The sequence below is a fragment of the Halictus rubicundus genome, chromosome 8 (assembly GCF_050948215.1).
Source record: "Halictus rubicundus isolate RS-2024b chromosome 8, iyHalRubi1_principal, whole genome shotgun sequence".
Taxonomy (NCBI): domain Eukaryota; kingdom Metazoa; phylum Arthropoda; class Insecta; order Hymenoptera; family Halictidae; genus Halictus; species Halictus rubicundus.
The window spans coordinates 3,678,340-3,697,915 of record NC_135156.1 but is presented as its reverse complement, the minus strand read 5'-3'; positions in this window follow the sequence as shown (position 1 = coordinate 3,697,915).

The following is a 19,576-nucleotide window of genomic DNA, read 5'->3' as shown; positions in this document are numbered from 1 at the left end:
ATCCTTATCGGCGGGTTTGATTCTATCATTGGCTAATTTGCATTGCCCTATAAATTTCGTCACCGAACAAGATTGTCCATCAAACTGAGGTATAAGGTCGATAGCAAGTTTCAGTGGCAGAAAAGAACGCTCAGATACATTAACAGGACTTATTTCGATGGCTGCGGGGCCATTTGAGGAAGCGGTTGTACCATAAAAGATAGAAGAATTAGTTGGGGTACTCTGTATTGGAACAGTACTATGATATGGCAGAGAGCTTACTTGAGGGAGGGCAACCGTAGTTTCTATTGAAGGTGACACAAACGTTATATCGTCAACAATAAAGGAATTACCACTACTATTCAAGTTAATCCTACGCACTTTCCTACCCTTACGCGACATTTTAAAGCTACGTGACATTCTACGCGTGGCGAAAATAATAAAATTTATGTTCTAAACTTACGAGGGATGCGCTGCCCGGGTTATACCAATATGATCCACCACCAATCACGCTTTCCTGGCCTTGCGATGTCTCCTTATCAGCAGTTGCTCGATTCTCCTTCCTGGATCCCCGCCGTTGAATTCTCCCGGCTGGATTCTCCTTCCGGTTCCCCGTCGTCGAATTCTCCCGGCTGGATTCTCCTTTCCGGTTCCCCGTCGTTGAATTCTCCCGGCTGGATTCTCCTTATCGTTGGATCCTCTCGATGATTTGAATTCCTCAAGGGTGCACGTGACAGGCAGGGTGTCTTGTACGGCCGCTGACGTCACTCGCTCTCCGGTATTTACCCAAGCTCCTGGGGAAACCGTACGAAAACCCAGGAGAGAGAGATCGCACCTTTCCAGAGCCTTCCACCAGCCGGCATCAATGTATGGTCCAGTTGATTTTCCAAAATTTTTTAATAAATCCCACCGCTGTCACCAAAATTTAGCTATGTTGCGTCGCAGTGTGGTGGGATGGGGATTTTTGTTGTGGGTTCGGGTGCCCGTGGAGCGCTGAAGCGCTCTGCTCGTGGAGGGTCACAAATAACTTCGTACACAGAGTAAAATGGCGAAAATAATTGTTAAAGATTTATTTGGAAATTCTTGGAGATGTAACTCCCTCGGTTCTATAATGAGTTCTGTGTCGTCCTGGAGCTTCGAATCCCTTTTTTAGCTTCTTCCTTCTCGCTTCCTTAGCCAATAGGAAAATTGGGATCTTCTGGCTAGGCGTTGATTCGTCGGATCACTCGTCTTCCGGTTGCTGCTTGATGGTGATTGGCAGTGGATGGATCTTAATAGCGCACGCACGGGAGTGGGATACGCATGAGGGTGAAGCCCCGCCAAAACAAGGGACGTGGGGCCATGTGGGACCGAACGAGCGAGAGGTCCGAGGGAGTTCCAAGAGGTCCTTGACTGAGAATTTATGACCTCTTGTCCTTAACTGATTCCGGACTTCGACTATCCCTAATTTATGTTGAATTGGAGAAGCTACTCTAAGAGGCTGCGTGACTTTCTCTAAATTCCTCAATTAGTCTCGCCGACTCGAATTTCGTCAAGGATCTCTATGGAACTCTCCCGGTCTTTCTTTACCTACTCTAAACTATCGCATCCAAATAGAATACATATGTATTAAATACGCGATTGCATCTTATATTTAAATTTCCCTCTCCGCGCCATTAATCGATGCTATATATATGTATCTAGCTATGTTCGCGTGGTCAACTGGCCACGCTACACTACCGATAATGATTAACACGTGTATCTAACGAAACAACTTTATTCGACTCTTATTCGAAAGCGTAGGATCGAGACGTCTGTCTCGATCGAGAGTCAGGCAGCGAGAGAGTACATTGGCGGTTCTCTCGCCTGCATTGCCCGAGGTTGGTACTACCAACCTCGTCGGAGCATATTTTCTAGGCGCGTGCCTAGGGGAATGGCGCGGCAGCGCCAATATCCCTACACCCCCCCCCCCCGAGTGTATGCGACATTTAAATTAACCGCTGATTTTACAAGGAGAAGTGTTACACATACTGCATGCACTTACTGACTATTCATACATGGTTGCGCGCGTTTACAATTTCTTTTAATTCTACTCGCTTCGGCAGCGAACGTAACGCGCTTTTTATTCGCATACGTGCGGATCGTGCTGCTTCCCATAGCGACTGTAGGGTCGCCGGCAGCTTCCGCGTTCGACTCGCGAACTGCGTACGCGGGTTTTACATTTTCCACAGATACCGAGCGCGGTTTACAATTGACCTCGATTTCGATAACTCTGTCGTTGACGCGTTTCAAGACTTTATGCGGTCCAGTGTATGGACGTTCAAGCGATTTATTGACAGTGCCTGCGCGAAGGAACACGTGTGAACATGTTGACAACTCTTTAAATATAAACGCTCGCTTTTTATGTCGCTGTCCCACGGGGACAGGTTTCACTTGGCGCATGTGATCGCGAAACTCTTCGACGAATATTTGCGGGTCGGACGGACCGTCGTCGGGAAGAACAAACTCTCCCGGAATACGCAACGTCGTGCCGTACAGGTATTCGGCAGGTGAGGACCCGGTGTCCATCACGTTGTTTCGCAACCCTTACATCACGGTAGACAGGACTCGTGACCATTGCGTGTTCGCGTGACACTTTAACGCAGTTTTCAGGCAGCGGTGCCATCGTTCGATCATGCCGTTAGAGGCAGGGTGGAACGCGGTGGTACGTATCCGGTGACAACCGGATAGTTGCAATAACGCTGTGAACAATTTCGATTCGAACTGACTACCTTGGTCAGTCGTTAACGTTTCTGGCGCGCCGTATCGCGAGATCCAGTGATCTACAAAAGCTCTACACACGGTGGTTGCTTCGATATCCGGCAGCGGAATGGCTTCGGGCCATCGCGAGAAACGATCGATTATTGTAAGGCAATAGCGATTGCCGTCGGAAACCGGCAGCGGACCGACAATGTCCATATGGACGTGTTTAAAGCGGCTGTCGGGAGCTACGAATTCCGCAGGAGCCACGTGGTTATGCCGCGTTACTTTAGACTGTTGACAGTCCAAGCAGTCTTTGGACCACTTAATAATGTCGCGATGCATGTCCGGCCAGACGTAACGTTTCCGAATTACCCGATCTGTGATCTTAGCACAGGGGTGCGCAGGGTTGTGGAAAGTGTCGAAAATCTTTTTTCTAGCCGGCTGTGGAATGTACGGACGCAAGGTTTCGCCCGCGAGGTCGCACGCGATCGCAGTGTGGGAAGGTCCCCACCTTATCTGTCGCAGGGACAACGAGTGGTCAGCAGAGCGCAGTAGTTCCTTAAGGGCCAGTTTTCCTACGTGGCCTTGAGTCGCCACGCTCCAAACAGGAACTAGGAGAAGCTTCCTAGCGATCTTCACGCTACGAACGGCCGCTAGGAGAAGCTCAAATAACAGTGTGTGTGCCGTGTGCGTGTGCCATGGTTTGCTGCACACAACGCTAGATCGTACAAGGTTGCAAGGGTTCGGGAGGCCACGATTTATGGCCCGATAATGCAAAGATCGGGCTTTTCAAGGGTGAAAAGCGTTAGATAAAAGATAAATCTAGGTCGCTTGACTACCGGCAGGTCCTACTTTTGCGTTTTCTAGGCGTTATTTGCAAAATTCGGCAAAATTTGCACATAAGGACAATTTTCTTAAATAACCGGGTTCTTATGGAGACCGTTGGACTCAAGCGACCTAGCAGTGACATATACAATGTCAATGCAACCTTTATTGTATTGTATAATTACGTATTAAACACAGGAATCGTGGCCCCCGAAAACCATCCCGCACCTATTATTTCAATTAAATATAGTTCCGGCATTTTTCGCTACGAGCGCTGTATTCTGTTTCCGATCATTGTCGCATGATGCCTGTCAGAGAGGCTATCTGAGCACGCGTGGCCGACATCGTAAACAACGGCGCTGCCGTAGCTTCGTTCGAACAGCCGTGCCGCGATGAGAATAGCAAGGTTTCGGGAGGCGGCGATTCCTGCCTCTATAATACAAAGGTGGGGCATGTCATTGGTCAGAAGCGGTAGACGAAGGATAAATCTAGATCGCTTGACCACCGGCAGGTCCTACTTTTGCGTTTTCGAGCAACATTTTCCATTATTCGGTCGCCGAGTGTGTGGCCTACTCCTCGGCGACGACGGTTCTCGAGTTTCGCTGTCCGCTTTGCCAACTCGACGAATAAACGGCGACGACGCCCGACGAGGACCGATGAGCGCCGAACGTCGAAGACCGAGCGACCGACCAACAGCCTACAATGTAAGCAGATGGAGAATCGAGCATTATTGGCAATTTATGCTTTTATGTTTTTAATCAGAACAATATTGTTAATACGAATAAGTTGTAGAGCTTATCCTGATCAAAATGAGTCGAAACACGACATGATTTGGACTGTTTTTAATGAGATTGTAATTTTTATCGTAACATTACGTATCAATGTAACTTGTTCGATTACACTCGAATTTGCCCTCATTTTCATCGTGAATATCCCCTCCATTCGGTCGTCACAATTTTATGAAGATATATTGAAAAATCTAAAAGTTTATTCGTGAGCGATTCTCCATCCGCTTACATTGTATGTCGTTTGTCAGTCGCTGGGTCTTCGACGTTCGGCGCTTGGCAAAAGTTATTCGCAGATTTATTCGAAGCCTTCGAATAAAAGATACAGATGAAAGATGAAAAAATTATTCGAAGTTCGAATAAATCCGCTACGAATAAAAAAAATTATCTTTATTCGTCGGATAAATTCTTGTCGAATAAAGATACTTTCTTTATTCGAACCTTCGAATAAGGAATATAAATTTTTTTATCTTTTACTAGTTATTCGAAATTTTTATTAAGATAAATATTTTGCCCAACTCTGCCATTTTGCATTATCGAGCAATGAATCGCCGCATCCCGGACCCTTGCGATTCTCGTAGGTACACGTACACGCCGACCTGGCGGTGTGTTAGTGTGCCGAGGCACGGCTGTTCGGGCGAAGTTACGGCAGGCATCATGCGACCGAATAATGGGAAATGTTGCTCGAAAACGCAAAAGTAGGACCTGCCGGTGGTCAAGCGATCTAGATTTATCCTTCGTCTACCGCTTTTGACCAATGACATGCCCCACCTTTGTATTATAGAGGCAGGAATCGCCGCCTCCCGGACCCTTGCTAGTCTCATCGGTACACGTACACGCCGACTTGGCGGTGTGTGAGTGTGCCGCGACACGGCTGTTCGAACGAAGCTACGGCAGCGCCGTCGTTTACGATGTCAACCACGCAAGCTCAGATCGCCTCTATTGTCAGAGATCATGCGATTGAATCAGAGAGGATACTCGGAAAATGCCACTCGACATTGAATGTGGAAAGTGCACCCAGCTCCCCATACTGGACGAAAATGTTACTATTTAGCTTCTTTTAGTGGCCGTTATAGCGGTACTATCGATTGTTCAAGGCCACCTGGGAAAACTGGCCCTTAAGCTCGTCGTCGCTCTCTTGCATTTTGGACAGTTCGTCCAGAGAAATGTTCGCGGCGAGGCGCAGCGAGTCGACTCGTGATAATTGTAGGAATCTTCGGAAACAGCATAATCGCGACTTCTGTGGTCATTCGTTATTAAATGTTTATATACTTCTGCGAGGTCGCTAACATGCGTACGTGTTTTGCTTTTGTGTACTTCTTCCTTCTCTGATCGACCTCCGAACGATACAGACGTGCGAGATCATATATTGTAGTCGAAGTGTATCCTGGCAGTATTGTGGAGTTTATTAAATATAATTATATATATGTGGGAATGATCGCATCAGCTGTGAAGGCCATCAGTTGACCGGGTCGTTGCCCTCGCGTCATAAACAAGCGTCGCGCACCCGATCGTCGAATGCCGGGCGTCTTTTGGAAAAACGCGACGATACGGTCGGAACCAGGGAAACGCGATAAACGACAGTACCACGAAAACGCGATCAACGGTAGTATCACGAGAACGCGATTAACGATTAGAACGATTACAACTCACGGCTTACGATAAAGGATTAACGATTACGATTACGATTTACGGCTTATGTTTAAAGGACCACGAATACGGATACGTTTATTTGTTCTTCTCTCGCGATATTATTGTAATTTTCGACACTTCTACAAATAAAGGGCAGATACTTTCTATCTATAAAAATCCTGTTCCTACATATATACCCAACAAAAGGTTATGGGCCCAGGCTGGACTAAAGTTTAAGTTTGTGAGTTGATAAGACCGTATATCGTTGTTATTCACAATCAAAAGAATCAACAAGCGAAACTGGTGAATCGACCACGTGGCGTGGAAAACAAAACTGTAAGTTTTCATGCACTGTTACTATTTTTACTGATTACAATACCATCAGAGAAGCCAGAAGAGTTCTAAATTCTGTCTACCTGATATTTAAAAAAGGAAATAGACATTTTCAATCTATTTTCCTACGCATGATATAACGTACATTTTTAAAAATGGCTCACGAAATGGCGGCCACTGCTTCGCGATCTACAACAGTCAACCTCATGGGAAACATTCCCATAATTGACCCAAAATTAGATAGCTCAAACAATTATGCGTCTTGGAAATTTCTTATGCGTATGACACTCGTAGGAATGGATCTTTGGGAGTGTATAACTAATACACAAGCGGTAGATGTGAGAAAAGATCACAAAGCGTTGGCAACTATATGCTTAAATGTTAACACACATTGTCAGGTTCATTTAAGACAAACCAACACTGCTAAGGATGCCTGGACGATTCTCAGTCAAGTCTATGAAGATAAGGGGTTACCACGCATTTTAAACTTAATGCGAGCTCTTCTAAAAATCGATTACAGTGTGTTTATTGCTCGTGGTTATCCCGAAGGATGTTCGAACCTATGATGTGTATTTACACGCGATGTGTCGACAAAGGATAGGAGTTTTCCTCTTGTAAAAAAGGAGACCAAGTGTAACGAAACTAAAGCAGTGGACTGTATTTACAATAGTGATTTGAGCCGTAACCGAATACAAATGAATAGCGTACAAGAGCGCAGCTAGAGAACGTCGTTTTCCCTAGCGTGCTTGGAAGCCAATTGATTGGGAGGATCGAGCCAAGAACCCACGTAAGGGTAGATCCTCCCACTACTTCGGAATTTTCCTCCCTTCCCTGGGTGATAAGAAATATCCTGGATTGGCCAAGACGAGGACTAATGGACGGGAACAACACTCCCGTGACCGGGATGGACGGTTGGAAAGTGGGAGATGGGGCCGAGGAACATCCTGATGGCCCCAAGGCCATCCTGATGAACCAAGGGCCATCAACCACTCACCAAGGGTGAAGAGTTGCCAGAGTCTGGGAAAAACCCAGGGCGTCTGGCAATCGTCAAGTGCGAAACTAGAGAAGGGCAGGATGGGACCTCCGGCAGATTTATGGCATGGGCCTAGAAAACTATATACAAGTGCTGCGCCCTGGGAACGGACACGAATGGGACATTAGCTAAAACGGTGACAAGGCCACTCCGTACCAAATTTCTAAAAATCCCCAAAGTCACGTTCCAAGAGCGTAAAGCAGTACCCATGCCATAACCAGATGTCCCAGGCTGGCCGCTACATACCGCCCACCTTGAACTCACGGAGTTCAATCGAAATGGGCAACTAACAGGAAGGGAGGATAGAACCGTACAAAAATGACTACAAAGGTAACAATGAACAGCTAATAACTAACAACAAAACCAAAGCAAGAAAGCATGATAGAATAACCAAAGAACTAAGAACTAAGAACTAAGAGCTAGGGACAACGTAAAGAAAAATACTAACAAAGGAAATGACAAGCGGAACATAAAAAATTTCAACTAATACAATGAACGAATTGTATACAGTGATCAACTGAATCAAATATTACAAAATGGACTCAGAATCATTTTCCGCGATCGGCAAAAAACAAATTTTGGTGACGGGTCTCTTCAAAATGCCAGACGCCGTCCGAAGGGAAACAACACGTGTCTTCCCGTCCTGGCCTGGATGAAGCTCCAAGATGCGTCCCAACATCCATTTCATTGGAGGCAGGTTGTCCTCCTGGATGAGGACCATGGCTCCAGTTCTAGGCTCGACAGGAGAGTCGACCTTCCATTTATGTCGCTGCTGCAGACCGTTCAAATACTCCCGGTACCAGCGCTTCCAAAAATGTTGCAGCATTTGTTGTACTAGCTGAAACCGACTAAGCCTGTTCTGGCGAACAGCTGTGAGGTCGACCTGAGGAAGTGCGGTCAACGCATCACCAATAAGGAAGTGCCCGGGAGTCAAGGGATTCAGATCGGAAGGATCAGCAGATAAGGGATGTATTGGGCGGGAATTTAGACAAGCTTCAACCTGAGTAAGCAACGTGTACAGTTCATCAAACGTGAGCCGCTGCTCACCCACTATTCGTTTTAGGTGCGTCTTGACCGAGCGGACGCCGCGCTCCCATAAGCCACCGAAGTGAGGAGCACGAGGTGGTATAAGACGCCACTCTATCTGCTCCTTTGCCAATAACGCAGATATTGTGCAATTGTGTGCATCGTGGCCTATTAATGCACCCAACTCTCTAAGCTCATTCCTAGCCCCAACAAAATTTGTCCCGTTATCGGAGTGAATGACCTTACATTTACCCCGGCGAGCAATAAATCTGCGAAGACAACTAATAAAAGCATCCGTAGTAAAGTCAACTGCAAGTTCTAGGTGAATGGCCTTTGTGGCCATACAAACAAAAATACAAATGTACGCCTTCCGAGCCGTACGCGAGCGTCCGCGGTCAACCACTAGTAAAGGACCGGCATAATCGACTCCGCAGGTATGGAAAGGCCTAGCAGGTGTAATCCGGTTGGCAGGTAGATTGCCCATCAGGGGTTGCGCGCTGACGGGACCTGTCCTAAAACAGATGACGCAGCGACGCAGTACCTTTCGAACAATCCGCCTACCTGAGATAATCCAATATCTTGAATGAAGAGAAGCTAAGGTTTGTTGACCTCCGGCGTGCAATAGACGAAAATGTTCCCTGCGGACGATTAATTCCGCCAGTGGACCTGAGTTCGGTATAACTATGGGGTGTTTCTGTTCGTACGGAACAGGAGCATTTTCCAATCTGCCGCCCACCCTAATGAGCCCGTGCTCATCAAGATAGGGGTGCAATGATACTAAGGATCGGTTCTTATTTATTTCCTTTCGTTGTGCCAGGCTGCGGTAATCACTGTCAAAGTAATGGACATGGGCAGCTCGAATCAAGATCCGTTCGGCCGACATCAATTCCGAAACGGATGGAGACCCACGATGACCCGTTGAAGTGCCCTTTGCATTTGTACAGTTTATTGGGAATCTAAACATGTATGCTATGACACGAAGTAACTTATCGTACGAAGAAAATCTCTCTAATAACTTTACTATGAGTGGGCTACGATTTGTGGTGACGCTCAACTGAACTATAGACATGGGGCGAGCGTCAGGCACGTCAACTATACTAGCGTCCGGTATGGGCCAATCCTTGGCGTCCAGCGATAGCCAGCTTGGACCATACCACCACAAATCATGCCCTATAAGCAAGGGTGCACTAGAGCCGCGAGACAAAATATCCGCAGGATTATCCGCGGTACGTACATGCTTCCAGGTCGAAGATGCAGTGAGTTTGTGAATTTCGGCAGCGCGATTGGCAACAAATACCTTCCATCGGCACGGTCTTTCGGCAAGCCAAGCAAGTACTATTTGGCTGTTAGTCCAACAACATTCACGCATAGAGACAATGCGAAGGGATCGCCTAACCTTTTCTATTAATTGGGACATTAGCAACGCACCGCGCAATTCTAATCTGGGAATGCTTATGCTCTTCAATGGCGCGACCCGAGACGTCGCACATAATAGCCGCGTGCCCCAAGTGCCGTCGCTTCTACGCGAACGGACATAGACTGCAGCCCCATAAGCCTTTTCCGACGCGTCTGAAAAACCATGGATTTCTATATCCAAGTTCGAAAACAGAGCGAGTCGAGGAATTTTGATAGACGAAAGCTCATCTAATTCAGCCCTGAAATTCAACCATCGCAGATGAAGATCTTGGGAGAGGGTTTCATCCCAACCAACCTTCATCTGCCAAAGTTCTTGCATAAAAAGTTTGGATTTATCTATAACCGGGCCGATGAGGCCCAAGGGGTCGAATATTTGTGCTATTTCAGCCAAAATGTTACGCTTTGTGATTCTAGTATGTTTTCTAATTTGCGCACTATAAGATAATTAGTCGGAGGACACAGACCTCAATAGCCCGAGTGTTTTCGGCTCCTTATCCAAGATTCTAAATTCTACGTTCTGTGTCATGCCGCTAACGTGTCCAATTGCTTTAGTTTCGTTGCTTGCCCATTTTCGCAAGGAAAACCGGCCTTGGCTAAGATCCCTTCGAGCGATTCACGTAATGCGATGGCTTCATCTACCGTGTGACAACCAGTGAGCAAATCATCGACGTAAAAATCATGCAATATTACGTCGCTAGCATGGGGAGATGAGCGCGCGCAATCTTTGCCTACTTGATGTAGAGCGCGGGTTGCCAGGTATGAGGCGGAGGCCGTACCGTAAGTTACCGTGTTAAGAGAATAGGTATCTATATTATCCTCTTCCCTAAACCGCCAAAGAATCAATTGGTACCTACGGTCATCTTTTCTAAGTAGAACTTGCCTGTACATCTTGGCGATGTCGGCGGATAGAACTATTTTGAATTTCCTAAAACGCAATAGGATGCTGAAAACCTCGTCCTGTACTATGGGGCCGACTAACTACGCATCATTGCGCGAAATCCCTGTTGTCGATTTCGCCGAGCCGTCGAAAACTACGCGAAGCTTAGTGGTCGTACTAGAGTCTTTGAAGACTGCATGGTGAGGCAGATAGAAGCAATTGGAAATTGTGGCAGCGGAAACTTCATCTATTCTATTCATGTGGCCTAATTATAAATATTCACGAATGAAATTTGAATATTCTTTGCGAAGGTCCGGATTTTTGCGGAATTTCCGCTCTAAGTTAACTAAACGCCTTTCGGCCTGAGCACGAGATTCTCCTAATTCTAGCAGTCGATTATTGAATGGGATTGCCACGATAAACCGACCGTGATCACCTCGCGTGGTGTTTTTTATGAAGTGCTGCTCACAAATATCCGTCTCTAAAATTACCGACTTTCTATCGCAAGCCTCGTCTACTTCCCAGAAGCGAGTCATGGAATTATGCAATTCGCTGTTGCTAATCAGATTACAAGTGCGACCTGAGAGACACTTGTCCTTTGGGCTTGACCAGGAAAGCTGGCCTCCGAGAATCCATCCTAAACGAGTTTTTTGCCAAGCTAGGTTGCCAAGCCCGATTTTGACTTGGCCTACGCACAGCAGATTCCAAAAGATACCTGCACCAATTAACAAATCTATTCTAACCTTTGAACAAAACTCGGGATCCGCGGGATAAGTCCCAGGAGGAATGGGAACGTTGAATCTGTGCAATGGCACATTCGGCATGTTTTCGGTGATGTCCTGGACCACTAAGCATGACAGGCTGGACGAGAAATTACCGCGGATGGACGACATTTTTAACTCTATTGATGACCTGATTCTGGTCTTTGAACTATTAATACCGCTAATAGATGTATTTATTACACGACGTGGAAGGTCTAGTTTCTGTGCCAAATTCTGACTGATTGAGTTTATTTGAGAACCCGAATCTAATAGCGCGCGGCATTTGTGCTTTCTACCCTTACTATCCGTGACGTAAACCACCGCGGTAGAAAGGACTACATATTCGGCTTCAAGATTCGCCGAGCTAGTGTGGCATGCGTGCCCTACATGAGATGAGGAGGGAGATTCTTCTGCTTGATGCTCAGGAACAGAAATGGCCTCCTCTCGATGCAACAATGTGTGGTGTTTCTTACCACATTTTCTACAGTTGCCGCGCGTGCAACTCTTAACGCTGTGACCCATACCGAGGCAATTGAAACACACCCGTGCCCTTTTTACGGCAGCATGTCTTTCCACATGGGACATGGCTAATAGCTTAGTACAATTTTGCAACGCATGCTCGCCGTCGCATAGCCCACATTTGCTAGGTTTGCTAGCGACGTGCGACGTTGCTACGAATGGTTTCTTACTAATTTCGCGGTTTCTTGGGAAGGGAGTGCGATCACTAACGGCAATAGCAACGGATGGCTTGCTACTGTCCCTGCGCTCTAAGTATTGAGACCGCGTTTCTAAGAATGCAGCGAAATCGTTGAAAGATGGGAGGACCTTTGACTCCATAGTGCGTTTCTCCCAATCATCTAGCGAAGCGGTATCCAACTTTCTTGCTAAGTACGTGCTAATGAGTGCATCCCAAATTTCTGCTGGATTTAGCAAAGACTCTAATGCGCGAACATTGTTTACCGCGCTATCCACAAATTCACTAAGAGCCTTTCCGCTGCTCTTTCTAGATAATGGCTCGAGGTCTAGGAGTGAATTGACATGATGGGCTACTAGAAATTTAGGGTCGTCGTACCTCTGCCTTAAACGCGACCAAGCTAACTTGTAATTTGTGGCTGACACGCCAAATGACTCTAGTATTCGCGCAGCCGGACCGGACAACGAAGAAACTAAATAGTTGAATCTATCTATGTCGTTCAATTTGTCGCAGTCGTGAACCAATGATGTGAAAGTGTTCCGAAATCGAATCCACTGACTATAATAGCCATCGAAGGTGGGAATCTTTATTACGGGCAAACGAATCGCGGGGTACGAATCTGAAGGCGTAGGAGTAGGATTGCTAGTTGATGCACTATTTCTTGCAGATTCACCGCGAGCAGCAATCAATCGCCTTTCGGCGTGAGAAAGAGTGTTAAAATACGTGTTCTCAAATTGCTCACGCTCGGCAAGATGCGTTTCCAATGCAGGGGTTCCTACGACGGATGCTTCAATTTGCGTTTGAACTCTATCAAATTTGTCTTATAGACCCTCATTGGTTCGAACGCGCTTCTCGAAAGATACTATGTCCGCGTTGACATCGGCTGACTCTACGAACTTTCTAAAAATTGTCAGCTTAGCCTTAGCGGCCCCGCGTTCGGAAATTAAACCTTTGAATTGCGATTCCATACTTGTACACTATTGCGAACTCAAGTTAAAACCCAGGAAAAACTTACGGAGAATGACAGGAGTGGATCAGCGCTAACAAACGACCTCAGCAGGATCGTCTCACGGGATGCTCGTCGGTTCCTGGCAATCAGCTAGTTCCAGAGAGCGGCCGTGTTCCAAGCACGTCATGCGCACGCAAACGCCTTCCTGGAAACTGCAGGCTTGATGACCGCAGCTACAGTCCCGTAGTCTCCTGGTAGTCCCAAAATGCTGCAGCCCAATGAGGATTGTCCACTCGGACACGAAATGGCAGCAGCAAGACTCCTTGTCTTCCGTGAAGCACGAACTTATTCGAGTATCCGGCTCGAAGGACCAAATGTTTATTGCTCGTGGTTATCCCGAAGGATGTTCGAGCCTATGATGTGTATTTACACGCGATGTGTCGACAAAGGATAGGGGTTTTCCTCTTGTAAAAAAGGAGACCAAGTGTAACGAAATTAAAGCAGTGGACTGTATTTACAATAGTGATTTGAGCCGTAATCGAATACAAATGAATAGCGTACAAGAGCGCAGCTAGAGAACGTCGTTTTCCCTAGCGTGCTTGGAAGCCAATTGATTGGGAGGATCGAGCCAAGAACCCACGTAAGGGTAGATCCTCCCACTACTTCGGAATTTTCCTCCCTTCCCTGGGTGATAAGAAATATCCCGGATTGGCCAAGACGAGGACCAATTGGGGGATGGACGGTAGGAAAGTGGTAGATGGGACCGAGGAACATCCTGATGGCCCCAAGGCCATCCTGATGAACCAAGGGCCATCAACCACTCACCAAGGGTGAAGAGTTGCCAGAGTCTGGGAAAAACCCAGGGCGTCTGGCAATCGTCAAGTGCGAAACTAGAGAAGGGCAGGATGGGGCCTCCGGCAGATTTATGGCATGGGCCTAGAAAACTATATACAAGTGCTGCGCCCTGGGAACGGACACGAATGGGACATTAGCTAAAACGGTGACAAGGCCACTCCGTACCTAATTTCTAAAAATCCCCAAAGTTACGTTCCAAGAGCGTAAAGCAGTACCCATGCCATAACCAGATGTCCCAGGCTGGCCGCTACACAGTGACTTTCACAATATGAATGAATATGTTGCAGAAGCACTTTCTTTGGCACAAAAACTAGCAGACGTTGGAAATCCAATAGAAAATAAACTTTTAGCTGTAATAATTTTGGCAGGGCTTCCTCAAGTATATAAGCTCACGGTAATGGCTCTAGATAGCTCTGGAGCTCAAATCACAACGGACTTAATAAAAAATAAATTGCTACCGGAGTCAATTATTCATTAACAGACAGGACACCCTGCATTGCTTGCATAAACGGTAAGCAAACCAGAAAACCTTTCAGTCATGAAACTAGACAGAGAGCACATGACACTTTGGAATTATTACATGCTGACCTGTGTGGACCAATTAATATTCCCAGCTGGTCAGGGGCTCAACACATATTCGTTATAGTTGACGATTTTTGTGCCATGACGTTCGGCTATCTTCTTAAACATAAAAATGATGTTTTAATGGCCTTCAAAGAATTTGCAGCTTGGGTTGAAAATGAGAAAGAAAAAAGAATAAAAACAATTAGAACTGACAATGGAAAAGAATTTGTTAATGAACTGTCACGGGACCCGGGTTTTTCAACCCGTCCGACGGACGAAAACCGGGGCCACGACGGGTTAGGCACGTTCGGCCGCGCGGAACGTGTTTCGCCCGGTGACAAACGGTATCCCGTAGGTTCGACTTTTTCCCCGACGGAAGACTTTACCGGGTTCGGGACTCGAAACGGGCGCCAGACACTCGCAAGTGTCACACGAACAATTTCGAAGATAACGCGAGACGCTAATTATTCTGCCGAACCTACGAGAACCGCGCGAGGGCCTGAATAGCGGCAGCCTGGGCCAGGATTCTACGCGGAGGGAATGCGGGACGTTTCCCGCGGCGGAAAGGTTTCTCAGAAAGAAGCGTACACGAGTTTGGGGCTTCGAGTTAACATTTATTTCTTCCCGGTCTTTACAAGGGGCTGCCGGGATCGCCCGGCAGCGGGGTAATCGAAGCCCGCGCGATTTTACAAGTTTGTACGACGGGTAGACGGTCGCTCGCACTTTTGCACCCGGATATGCTTTCCTACGCGCCGAACTCGATCGCGGGCGCGATGTACGGCAGCCTCTCTTGACAATTAGCCGGTCGAGAAGCGACCGGGTTCCGATGGTATACGCGGCAGCAAATTCGAAATGACTGTGGCCGTCGGAATTAGCCGGAAACAGCGATACGGTTTTCGTCGCGTCGTCCCACCGTGGGACGTCCCCAGATTGGATTCGCCAAAAATCGGTAACGATACGGGCCCCCCGTCCGTTCACCGACCGACGGCCTCACCCCCTTCTCGATTCTATCCCGATCGCGATTCATGGCGAGTGAGGTCACGTCTTAGATTCGACTCGAAGTCCGGCCGATTCGCAAAAACGCTACCGAGCCAACGCGAAAATCATAATGGTGCGGAAAAAACCTGGTCGGCACTTACCACGCGGCACGTGGCTTCCTAATCGCTTCGGTCTCTCTTTACGGCAGCTCTGGGCTCCCTAGCGGCTCGGATATTTCGGGATGCGGCAGCTCTTTCAATCCCTACGTCTCGGCAGCAGTGACGATATTCAAAATTACTGTATGATTGACGCACTCGTAAAACGACTACCCCGGACTCGTTTCGGCAGCACAGTGCCCTACTTCGCGAAGACTCGCTAACGCGGAAGCGAGGCGTCCCCCACTATCCTACTCTTCCCTGCTCCCGCGCGACGCTCGAACCTATCGCTAGCTTTCGCGCGTCAGGGCCGCGTCCGGCGGTACGGGGCCCTCGGCTACGGATCTATCGGCTAACGCTTTCCTGGTGACACGCGTTGATTGGCCGCTTCCCTTGGAGACAGACAGCGTGCCATTCCCTCGACGGGTGCGTGTAGCTTTTCGGGACGAGGCGGCGACGAGGTCGAGATGATGTACGCCTCAGACCCGTAATCCCTCGGCGGCGCCTCCGGGTTGGTAGGCCCGGGCTCGGTGTCCTCCTCGTTGACTTCCTGCAGGGCGTCCTCCGTAGCCGTCCCCCGAACGTTTTCCCTCCGGATTTCCCGCGTTCCTGGGAGTAGGAAAAAGGATCCGGGTCCCCCTGGGACCCGGCCACGGTCCTGCAACTTCGTGTCGCGCCAAATGGCGCGGCATTCAAACCGCGTCAATATCCAATCTGGGATCTCGGACGCTCCCAGGGAGATCGATCACGACCACCGTTATCGCGGTAGTGCTGCCAAAGGGCGGCCCGGTCTTTCGATCTAAGATCTGAGGGACGTGGACAACTTTGCCACGTCACAGAACATATGAGCGAGTACTTAAAAATTAAAGGAATGCGGCACCATACCACTGTACCGTACATCCCACAACAAAACGGCGTCGCAGAAAGAGCCAATAAAACAATTGTGGAAAAGGCTCGCTGCATGCTAAATGACAGTTCGTTGGATTCGAAATTTTGGGGACAGGCGGTACAAACCGCGATCTATTTAAAAAATCGTTCTCCTTCGAAAGCCGTGAGAAACAAGACTCTATATGAAGTTTGGACCGGAAGGAAGGTAAATGTGTCTCATTTACGAGTCTTTGGGTGCAAAGCTTATCTTCATATACCCAAAGAAAAACGAACAAAATTTGATGCAAAAGCTCAAGAATGCATCTTCGTTGGATACTGTTCGAATTCAAAGGGATACAAACTTATTAATCCAAAGAATCCGAAAAGGATACTCAAAGGGAGAGACGTGATTTTCGTTGAAAATGATACTGGAGGCGAATTAATACAAGAGCGATCAAAGGAAAATTCGGAAACGAACTCACTAGATTTTACGCAACACATACTTCCAGACCAACATTGCAGTACCCCACAGCGTAGTGAAGAAGATGAAAACGTTGAATTAGAGGGAGCTGAAAGTGAAGAACCCAGATTCAAGTCTTCATCAACGAACACCTCTTTAGAATATAACTCAATGGACGAAACACTCATTCAGATTTCGCCAGAAAATAGAAGATATCTACAAAGAGAACGGAAGAATAGAGAATTCCCAGGTACGATAAGACACCACGCGTTTCTGGTGCCAAACGAGAATCCTGAAACCGTAGAAGGAGCACTAACTTCAGAAAATAAAAAACAATGAAAATCAGCGATGGATAGAGAGTATCATTCACTGTTAAAAAATCAGGTTTGGTAATTGACAACACTTCCCAAAGGTAAAAAGTCAATAAAAAATAAATGGGTCTTCAAGGTAACAAAGAACGCGGATGGCAAACCGTCCGAATTCAAAGCAAGATTAGTTGCTAAGGGTTGTTCACAAAAGTATGGTTCAGATTTTAATCAAACTTTCTGCCCTGTTGTCAGGTACTCTACTATAAGATTACTAATATCTCTGGCAGTACAAACAGGAATGCAGATTGACCATTTAGATGAAAATACTGCTTTTCTCAACCGGGAACTAAAAGAAGATATTTATATGGATCAACCAGAAGGCTACGTCAGAAATGAGAACCAGGTCTGTCGATTGAAGCGGGCAGTATATGGACTCAAACAGGCCTCAAAGGTCTGGTACGACAAAGTTCATTCCGTCTTCACCAAATTAGGATTTAAGCGTTGTGTGAGTGAAATGTGCGTTTATCATAAGGGAACGGCAGATTCAAAAATTATTGTAGCGATTTATGTTGATGACATGTTTCTGTTTAGTGAAAGCTCTAAAGAAAGTAATTTACTAAAAAGACAATTAAGTTCAGAGTTCGACATTAAAGATCTAGGAAAAGCAAAATCCATATTAGGAATGAGATTAGCTTATGACAAAAACAATGCTTATTTAGATCAAAAATCGTACATTGAGGAACTATTGTATAAATTTAAACTAAACAATTGTATACCCGCAGACACTCCCTATGCTGCAGGAAAGAAATTAGAAAATGAAAAAGCAGTCGGTGCAGACCCGTATCAGGAGCTCATTGGATGTCTTAATTTTTTGGCAAATTGTACAAGGCCAGACATAGCTCACACTATTAGTTACCTTAGTAGATTTAATAATGCTCATGGGGAACAGCACTGGACTGCAGCCAAGAGAGTGTTGCGATATTTGAAACGCACTATCGATTACAGACTTCATTATCAAAAAACAGACTTAGAAATCATAGGTTACGTTGATGCAGATTTTGCAGGCGATGCGATAGATAGAAAATCCTATACAGGCTTTGTATTTATGTTAGGAAATGGTGCGATTTCGTGGTTAAGCAAAAAACAATCAAACGTAGCTATTTCTAGTAGCGAAGCTGAGTACGCAGCTGTTTCAGAAGCATGTCGAGAAGCGAAGTTTTTAAGGAATCTTGTACATGAGATTACTGATCAAAACTTATGTATAAAATTGTTTAACGACAATCAATCAGCGTTAATTTGGGCGACAGAACAAATGCCCTATAACAGGACCAAGCATATTGACATTAAAAACTACTTCGTACGGGAAGCAATAAGTTCTTCCACTGTAAAATTGGATTATATGTGTTTGAAGCAAATGATTGCTGATATTCTTACAAAACCGTTACAAATCAGCAAACACGCTTCATTTGTCAAAGCACTAGGCTTAACTTCAAATTCAACAGTGTAGCGATTAAGGGGGAGTGTAGGAATCTTCGGAAACAGCATAATCGCGACATCTGTTGTCATTCGTTATTAAATGTTTATATACTTCTGCGAGGTCGCTAACATGCGTACGTGTTTTGCTTTTGTGTACTTCTTCCTTCTCTGATCGACCTCCGAACGATGCAGACGTGCGAGATCATATATTGTAGTCGAAGTGTATCCTGGCAGTATTGTGGAGTTTATTAAATATAATTATATATATACCCAACAATAATGAATCGGCAACGACGTTTTCCGAGCCAGGAAGATGCTCAATGCGAGTGGTGAATTGTGAGATATACGACAACTGTCTGAGCTGTCGAGGAGATGCCTTGTCGGCTTTCTGACGAAACGCGTATGTGAGAGGCTTGTGATCTGTCACAATGCTAAATTCGCGACCTTCTAAGAAGTGTCGGAAGTATTTTAGTGCCTCATAAGCGGCAGTCAACTCGCGATCGTACGCACTATAATTGCGTTGGCAGGGCTGAATTTCCTGGAGAAGAAAGCCAAGGGCTTCCAGGAGTCTTCGAGCTTTTGCTCGAGTGACGCGCCCATGCCGAAATCGGAAGCGTCAGTGACGATACGCGTCACTGCGTTTGCCGCGGGATGAGGGAGAATGGTTGCGTTGGCGAGCTCACTTTTGACCCGAACGAACGCTTCCTCAGATTTAGGAATCCATACAATCTCGCGTTTGTCATTTTTCTTCGACTCACCGAGGTACTCGTGCAGGGGAGCCTGCACGTCGGCAGCGTGTCGAATGCTACGTCGGTAGAAATTGGCCATGCCAAGGAACCTACGAAGATCGGCAACGGTCCGAGGCCTTGGAAAATCTGTTAT